Raw genomic sequence first — 9,649 nt, 5'->3', positions numbered from 1 at the left:
ATATAGGGTGAGGCCGGGTGCTGTAGATTGTTCAAGTAGTTTTGCCAATCCATTTATGTAAATATTAAAGAGTGTCGGTGAGATTGGCGAGCCCTGCGTCACCCCCCGCCCCTGTGGGAAGTATTTTGTTTGTTTGTCTCCAATTTTAACTGCACATTTGTTGTTTGTATACATTGATTTAATTACATCATATGTTTTCCCTCCTACCCCGCTTTCAATAGGTTTCAGGAATAAACCGTCATGCCAGATGGAGTCGAAAGCCTTCTGGAAATCTACAAAGCATGCGTAGATTTTGCTTTTGTTATGGTGAACGTGTTTGTCAATTAGGGTCTGTAGGGTGAAGATATGATCGGATGTTCTATAGTTTGGCAGGAATCCAATTTGGCTTTTACTCAAGACATTGTGCTCCTCAAGGAAGTTTATAAGTCTTTTGTTTATGATGCTACAGAATACCTTCCCCAGGTTACTGTTTACACAGACGCCTCGATAGTTGTTTGGGTCGATTTTGTCCCCACTTTTGTATATGGGCGTTATGAGTCCTTTGTTCCAGATATCAGGGAAATAACCGACACTCAGAACCAAGTTGAAGAGTTTTAGGATAGCCAGTTTCATTTTGTTGTCTGTGTGTTTAATCATCTCGTTTAGTATGCCGTCTGTCCCGCAGGCTTTTCCTGGTCGCAGGTCCTTGAGTTTTTCAAGAAGTTCATTTTCTGTTGTTATGGCGTCCAGCGGGTTTTGGTTATCTTTTATGGCCATTTCTAGCTTTTCCAGTTTTTGGCATATTTGGTGTTGCTCTGGTCTTAGTGTGTTTTTCTGGTATAATTTTTCAAAGTGGTTTACCCATGTGTCCCCATTTTGAATGGCCAAATCGTCGTGTTGTTTTTTGTGTAGTGTTTTCAAGTTTTCCCAGAAACAATTGGAATCAATGGATTCCTCCATGGAGCTGAGTGTATTCTTAATATATTGCTCTTTTTTGGTTCTGAGTGTGTTTCTGTATTGTGTTAGTGTCTGACAATAAATAAGGCGTAATTCCTTGTTTTCTGGATGTCTGTGTTTTTGGTTTGATATTTTTCTAAGTTTTTTCCTCATGTTATGGCAATCTCGGTCAAACCATTTTTCATAGTTTTTTGTTTTGGGTTTGTTCTTGCAAGCTTTCAAGTTTGCATTTGTTGCCAAATTATCAAAAATATTGTTTAGTTTAATAACTGCCCGGTTTATGCCTTCTTTATTGTGAGTGTATATGTTATCCAGAAAGGTGTCTAAGAGAGCTTGAGTTGATGCATTGCTAATTGTTTTCTGGTATTTTTCCGTGTCGTTTTTGGCCCATCTGTACGATTTTTTGGTGTTGTACAGTTTACTGGGTTGTGTTTCTATGTTGTTTGTTTCTGTCTTTTTGAGGAACATAGTAATTTGACTGTGATCTGACAGTGTTGTTTGTGGTTTGACTGTGAATGCTCTGAAAGAGGATGGGTCTAAGTCTGTAATCATATAGTCTACTGTGCTGCAGCCAAGAGGTGAGCAATAGGTCGATCTTCCTAGGAGGTCTCCTATGAACCTACCATTGACAATGTACAGACCCAGGTTTCGACAGAGCTGTAGTAGCTGTTTTCCATTGGTATTTGACTGCTTGTCACAGTTATGCCTGTATGGAAGGGAAGGGATGTCAAAGTGGTTATTCCCGAAAACGTAATTGTTTCCCTGATTATTGGTGAAGTCTGGTTCTTCGCCCGTTCTTGAATTGAGGTCCCCACAGATCAACACGTTCCCCTGGGCCTGGTATTGGATAATTTCCCCCTCCATGTTGGAGAAGGTGTCCTCTTTAAAGTACGGGGAATCGATTGGGGGGATATAAAGTGCGCAAATGTAAACATCTTGGGTGTTTGAGATAATCTCCCTCTCAAGTTTGAGCCACATATGGTTTTCGCCCTTTTTTATAAATTTGATGTAATTCTTAAGTTCTGTTTTAAACCAGATCAGTATGCCTCCGGAGTCTCTGCCTTGGGTTACACTTGGTAATTTATTGGAGGGGACCACCAGCTCAGTGTACCCTTGGGGACAGCCAGTGTGTCCTTTTCCTTTATACCAAGTTTCCTGTAAAATGATAATATCTAGGTCTTTAGTTTCATCTATGAACTCTGGGGTCCTACTCTTCACGTCTCGCACTGAAGAGCGCAGACCTTGGATATTCCAGGTCGAAATATATAAGGATTTCATGTTAAGTTTGATCTTTTACTATGATAGGTTAAAGAGTGGTACGTGTTTGTCGTGTCTAAGTGTGGGGGAAAAAAAGATCACTTCAGTTGTCTATAAAAGTTAATACAATTTGGTTACAGTTCTTTCTATTAATTAGTCCTTGATCCATAAGGCGGAAGTAGATGCTGCTGCACATCTGCTTATTGTCTCTTAATGGATTGTTTCTGTCTGAGGTATTGCGTACGTCCTGTGCATCTCTCCCTCTGTCTGGCTGGGAGCGGTCCTATTCCCCTGTGGGACAGGAGTGGTGCAGGTCTGATATTGTTGTTTTGCATGGGGATCCTCTCTGGTCTCGGTTGGTGGTCTTTGTAGTGTTCCTGATATGTACCCCGCTGATCTCTGGTGGTCGGGGGGGGGGGGGTCCTCTTGGAGTCTGGGTATGGACCCGGTTAAAAGCGACGTCCTTCAGGGCTTTAGCAAAGATCGATATTCTTTGCCTTTGGATGTGGACGTGGTCGTAAAGACATTCCTCATCGAGGGTGGGGTGTTGGGCCAGGTGTACGTTGTGATTTGATTCGCAGTCTCTTGCTATGCTGGCATTTATCTCATGAATTGTGTTGTTGTTGAAGTCTGTTCTCGGCAATATTGTGGAAACAGTGATTCTAGTGTTTGGAAATGTACTGCTTGCCTTCCTAATCATTGCTCTGAGCGATGTTGCTACCTCTTTCTGTTGGGCCTTTAGGTCATTTGTGCCCGTGTGTATTATTATGTGTTGGGGGGAGCCTAATCTGGCTTTGGTCAGCCATCCCATGGCTCTGTTTGTTGTTGGGCACCAGATCTTTTCTACTTTACTTCTAGGGAAAAGCTTTTTCTCCCATAGAAATTTCCCATTTGAGTCTATGAGTATTACGACGTCAGCCTTGTTTGTGTTTACTGTCTGGTGGCTTTCGCTTGGACTCATAGTGTGTGTGCTGGGCTGGGGTGTCTGGTGTGTGCGTATCTCTTGTGAGCGGCTCGCTTGTGGTTTCACGGTGGTGGGGGAAGATTGCGAATCAGTATGCTGGTCGGTCTGTGTGGCACCCCTTGTATTGTGTGTCTGTTGCTTTTGTTCCGTGTGGGAGTGCAGCCGTTCCGTCCGGCTCTGTCTTGTCTTATCTCTAGCCTCTGGTTGCTGGTCTAATGGTGTTATCTCTCCTCTATGGCTCTCTTCTTTTTCCTGCAGCTCTTTCACCTGATTCCTAAGTAGATTCACCTGGTTCTCAAGTAGATTCAGCTCTCTCTTGTGTCTCTCCCTCTCCTGATTTTGTTCGTCATTCATTTTGAGGAACTCCTCTCTAAGTTTAACCATCTCTATCTCTAATTGATTAAATTTATCTTTTGGTTGTATCTGTCTGTGTGATCCCGGGGTATGTGTCTGGTCGGCCCTGGAAGGCTCACTCACTTCCTGGCTAGGCTGGTCGGCCCTGGAAGGCTCACTCACTTCCTGGCTATGCTGCTCTTCTCTTGGTGAGCTGGGAATGTTAGGGGGACTATGTGTGGCTTCCTCCCTGGTAGTTATGCTGGGGTTTGTCAGTTGTATCGTGTGGCTGTGGTTCCCCGGGGTTAGTGTCTGGTTTGAACTGTGTGGCTCGTTCACCTCCTGACCAGGCAGATTTTCTCCTGGTAAGTTGTCAATGTTGGGGGGAGTGCGGGCCACTCTGGGGATGTTCCTTCCCCCCTTAGTTAATCTTTTCAGTGTCCTGAAGGTCGTTGCAAATCTGTCGAGGTTGCCTTGCACTAATATTGTTCCGGTATTGTACGCGTTGACCGTCGTGGTTGAACTGTCTCCTGGTGTGTTAATTTTCATTATGGACCCATTTGCGGTATTTTCTAGCTTAACATTGGTATAGTGTGATTTTATTGCTGTGATCCAAGCCGCTGGCTGATGTGAGTAGAAAATGAGGTTACTTTTTGTCCCATTGTTGTAACAGTCAGCAAAAAGAGTTTCTGGTTTTTCTCTCATCTGATCATGCTTGATCGCTTTTATAGCTTTTTTTGCGGTGTTGGGGGGAATCTGGAAGCGGGGCTGTTGTGGATCTTCTGATTCGCTCATTTTTGGTAAAGTATTGTTGATCTTAGAATAAGCTTTTCTGGGGCCCCGGGTTTGGTGTTTCCCTCTCCCAGTTCGCGAACTTTCCCGGTCCCCCTCTCCGACCCCGTGGTCCCTGAGCCTCGGCTCCTGAGTTCACCCTTCTCAGGTCTGAGTCTGTGAGCTGCTGTTTCCCGGTGCCTTCGGGCTGTTCCCCTCCCCCTCAGAGGTCTCTGGGCCTCTGTCTCGGCCTGGCTCCTCGGGCCTTTCCCTGGCTTCAGTCTCCCTCCCTGGGCCCTGTACTCACAGTCTTGGATTGCTTCTGGGAGCCTTCTGGTTGCTCCCCTTCTCCTCCGATGTCTCTGGGCCTGGCCCCTCGGGCCTTTTCCGGGCTTTCTATCCCAGCCGCCGCTCGGGCTGTGCCTCGTTCGCCGTTCGGGTGCTGGACTGCGGCCGTCGCTCGGGTGCTGGACTGCGGCCGTCGCTCGGGTGCTGGACTGCGGCCGTCGCTCGGGTGCTGGACTGCGGCCGTCGCTCGGGTGCTGGACTGCGGCCGTCGCTCGGGTGCTGGACTGCGGCCGTCGCTCGGGTGCTGGACTGCGGCCGTCGCTCGGGTGCTGGACTGCGGCCGCCGATCGGGCCATGTCTCTTTCGCCGCTCGGGCTCCCCGAGTCACCTCGCTCCGGCTGCCGCTGCGTCTCCGTGCGGCCTCCCCGATTCGCCTCGCCTCGTTTCCCGAAGCGGCCTCCCCGAGTCACCTCGCTCCGGCTGCCGCTGCGTCTCCGTGCGGCCTTCGTCGAGTCACCTCACCTCGGTTCCCGATGCGGCCGAGTCACCTCGCTTCTGCTGCTGCTGTGGCCCCGTGCGACCGCTGTTCTTTGGTTTGTACATTTCTTCCCTTATTTCTTTATTGCTTTGGCTTTTTTTTTCTAATTTCCTCTGGTTTTTTTTTTCCTTTGGTGGTCTCTTTGGCGGTCTTTTCCTTCCTTACTTAATCTAGACTAAACTAAACTTAAACTTAACTAAACAAAACTAAACTAACTTAACGAGAACTAAATTTAACTTTAAAACCTTTTTAAACTTGAAATGAACCTTTTTTTCCCCACTTTAAACACTAAAAACACTAAAAATTCAGCAGCCCATCTTCAGCGTGTGTATTCACTCTGTCTGGCTCTCTCAGACACTCTCACTATCTCCCTCTGTTGGTGTCTCTCTGCATCACTGTACTCAGTCACACCTCTCACTATACAATACAATACAAATCACTTTATTGGCATGATAAGGTACATCTTGTGTTGCCAAAGCATCAAAATACATTTATGGTTGAACACATAAACGCGGTTCCATTCATACAGTGTATAAACAGGTATATCCCTGAGTTTATAAATATACATTCGCCTTGTTTATATATACTCTTGTCTTAGTTTACTGGTTGTCCCTCTGTTCATGGCAAGCTGTAAAATAGTGTGCCGCCAGTGTTACACAGCTTCTCTCCTCCCCCAGTAGGAATGGGAGTTTTTGGTTGTCAGTCAGATTTCTGAATTCAGGGCATATTTGTGAGAATTTTTGGTAGAAATTCTCTCTGATGCCCTGATATTTTCCACAGGCTGTGAGGAAGTGCATCTCTGTCTCAACTACTCCCTGACTGCAGTGAGAGCATATCCTGTCTTCTCTTGGCAGCCTGGTCTGCCTGTGTCTGCCTTTTTCGATCGCTAGGCTATGTTCGCTAAGTCTGTACCTTGTCAAGGTTCTTCTCAGTTTGTTATCCTTTACCATGGTCAGGTAATCAGCTATGTTGTATTGTCTGTTTAGGGCCAAGTAGCAATTGAGTTTGCTTTGGGTTTTTGTTGTTTCTGCCCAATATGACAGATATTTTTCCTTTTGCTTAGCGACGATTGTGTTGGGTCGAATTCTTTGTGTTACCCTGTCACTGTCCTGGGACTGGTTATTGTTAGTATTGTTATTAGTTACTTCACTGAGTCCCAGGACTAGTTGACTGAGGGTATTCTTCTTTATGGTCAGCTCTTGGCATTTCAGGGCGTCGTAGTGATAGCATTGGGGGTTGCTCATTTGTAGGTGATTCCAAAATTTGGTGGCTCTTTTTTGGATAGTGATTATTAATGGGTATTGGCCTAGTTCCGCCCTGCATGCGTTGTTTACTGTTTTCCTTTGAGTCCGGAGGATACTTTTACAGAATTCCGCATGTAGGATCTCAATTGGGTGTTTGTCCCATTTTGCAAAATCTTGTTGTGTTAGTGGTCCCCAGACCTCACTGCCATAGAGTGCAATTGGTTCAATTACTGATTTGAAAATTTTGAGCCAAATGCTAATTGGGATTTCTATTTGGATTGATTTTTTGATGGCATAGAAAGCCCTTCTTGCTTTCTCTTTCAGTTCATTCACAGCCAGTTTGAAGTTCCCCGTAGAACTGATTTTTAAGCCCAAGTATGTGTAGTGAGTGGTTTGTTCAATTTTGGTTGTTCCTACTGTGAAATTTATTGTGGGTCCATGTTGTTTGGACCTTTGCTGGAACACAAGGACTTTGGTTTTTTGGGGATTTATTGTCAGGGCCCAAGTCTGGCAGTACGACTCCAGCAGGTCCAGGTTCTGCTGTAGACCCTCCTTAGTTGGTGACAGCAGAACCAGGCCGTCGGCATAGAGGAGGAATTTAACCTTGGATTCATATAGGGTGAGGCCGGGTGCTGTAGATTGTTCAAGTAGTTTTGCCAATCCATTAATGTAAATATTAAAGAGTGTCGGTGAGATTGGCGAGCCCTGCGTCACCCCCCGCCCCTGTGGGAAGTATTTTGTTTGTTTGTCTCCAATTTTAACTGCACATTTATTGTTTGTATACATTGATTTAATTACATCATATGTTTTCCCTCCTACCCCGCTTTCGATATGTTTCAGGAATAAGCCGTCATGCCAGATGGAGTCGAAAGCCTTCTGGAAATCTACAAAGCATGCGTAGATTTTGCTTTTGTTATGGTGAACGTGTTTGTCAATTAGGGTCTGTAGGGTGAAGATATGATCGGATGTTCTATAGTTTGGCAGGAATCCAATTTGGCTTTTACTCAAGACATTGTGCTCCTCAAGGAAGTTTATGTCTTTTGTTTATGATGCTACAGAATACCTTCCCCAGGTTACTGTTTACACAGATGCCTCGATAGTTGTTTGGGTCGATTTTGTCCCCACCTTTGTATATGGGTGTTATGAGTCCTTTGTTCCAGATGTCAGGGAAATAACCGACACTCAGAACCAAGTTGAAGAGTTTTAGGATAGCCAGTTTCAGTTTGTCGTCTGCGTGTTTAATCATCTCGTTTAGTATGCCGTCTGTCCCGCAAGCTTTTCCTGGTCGCAGGTCCTTGAGTTTTTCAAGAAGTTCTTTTTCTGTTATTATGGCGTCTAGCGGGTTTTGGTTATCTTTTATGGCCTCTCCCTCTGTTGGTGTCTCTCTGTATCACTCACTGTACTCAGTCACACCTCTCACTATCTCCCTCTGTTGGTGTCTCTCTGTATCACTACACTCAGTCACACCTCTCTCTATCTCCCTCTGCTGGTGTCTCTCGTTTTACGCTGAGAAGGTAATCACTTCCTCCCTTCGAACACCCCGTTTATCTTGTTCCTTCCTGCCGTCTGCCCAGGCTGCTGTTACTCTGCTTTCCTCCGAATCAACCCCGTCCCACACTGATCACTGACCCACAGCTCCCTTATCTATTCTACCAGTTACATCCTCAACAAATTCCAGTAAATTATTCAAACACGATTTACCCTTTGTAAATCCATGTTGACTTTGTCCGATCCTGTCACTGCACTGGAGTGTCCGCCTAGATTTTTGTGCTCAAGTCTCTGGAGTGGGACTTCCCACAACCTTCTGACTCAGAGGCGAGGGTGCTACTTACTGAGCCACTGGCTGACACATTGCCAACCCACCATTTTAATGTATTATTTATTCATTCATGGGATGTGGGCGTCGCTGCCAAGGCCAGCATTTATTGCCCATCCCGAGTTGCCCCTTGAGAAGGTGGTGGTGGGCCTTCTTGAACCGCTGCAGTCCGTGTGGTGAAGGTACTCCCGCAGTGCCGTTAGCGAGGGAGTTCGAGGTATATTCTCAACGAATATACATTCCATGGAGAATTAAACATGCCACAGGAAAAGTGGTCCATCCGTGGCCAACTAAAGATGTTAAGGAGATTATTACATTAAAAGAAGAGGCTTATAATCTTGTGCAGAATAGTAGTATGTCTGAGGATCGGGAGAGCTTTAGAAACCAGCAAAAGATGACCAAAAATTGATAAAAAGGGAGAAAATAGAATATGAGAGTAAAGTAGCAAGAAATATAAAAACAGATTGTAAGAGCATCGACAAGTATGTAGGAAGGAAGAGAGTAGCAAAAGTAAACGTTGCTCACTTCGAGGCTGAGGCAGGAAAAATTCGAGTCTCACTCCACAAACTTCAGTACATAATCCAGGCCGACACTCCCAGCGCAATAATGAGGGAGCGCCGCACTGTCGGAGGGGCAGTACTGAGGGAGCGCCGCACTGTCGGAGGGGCAGTACTGAGGGAGCGGCGCACTGTTGGAGGGGCAGTACTGAGGGAGCGCCGCACTGTCGGAGGGGCAGTGCTGAGGGAGCGCCGCACTGTCGGAGGGGCAGTACTGAGGGAGTGCGGCACTGTCGGAGGGGCAGTACTGAGGGAGCGCCGCACTGTCGGAGGGGCAGTACTGGGGGAGCGCTGCACTGTCGGAGGGGCAGTACTGAGGGAGCGCCGCACTGTCGGAGGGGCAGCACTGAGGGAGCGCCGCACTGTCAGAGGGGCAGTACTGAGGGAGCGCCGCACTGTCGGAGGGGCAGTACTGGGGGAGCGCTGCACTGTCGGAGGGGCAGTACTGAGGGAGCGCTGCACTGTTGCAGCGGCAGTACTGAGGGAGCACCGCACTGTCGGAGGGGCAGTACTGAGGGAGCGCTGCACTGTCGGAGGGGCAGTACTGAGGGAGTGCGGCACTGTCGGAGGGGCAGTACTGAGGGAGTGCTGCACTGTCGGAGGGGCAGTACTGAGGGAGTGCTGCACTGTCAGAGGGGCAGTACTGAGGGAGTGCTGCACTGTCAGAGGGGCAGTACTGAGGGAGTGCGGCACTGTCGGAGGGGCAGTACTGAGGGAGCGCCGCACTGTCGGAGGGGCAGTACTGAGGGAGCGCCGCACTGTCGGAGGGGCAGTACTGAGGGAGCGCGGCACTGTCGGAGGGGCAGCACTGAGGGAGCGCCGCACTGTCGGAGGGGCAGCACTGAGGGAGCGCCGCACTGTCGGAGGGGCAGTACTGCGGGAGTGCTGCACTGTCGGAGGGGCAGTACTGAGGGAGCGCGTACTGTCGGAGGGGCAGTACTGAGG

This window comes from Somniosus microcephalus, chromosome 12 (genome assembly GCF_052327205.1).
Source record: "Somniosus microcephalus isolate GS21.2 chromosome 12, FLI_Smic_1.0, whole genome shotgun sequence".
In the NCBI taxonomy this organism is placed as follows: domain Eukaryota; kingdom Metazoa; phylum Chordata; class Chondrichthyes; order Squaliformes; family Somniosidae; genus Somniosus; species Somniosus microcephalus.
The sequence above is the reverse complement of the archived record's forward strand: the minus strand, read 5'-3'. Positions refer to the sequence as shown.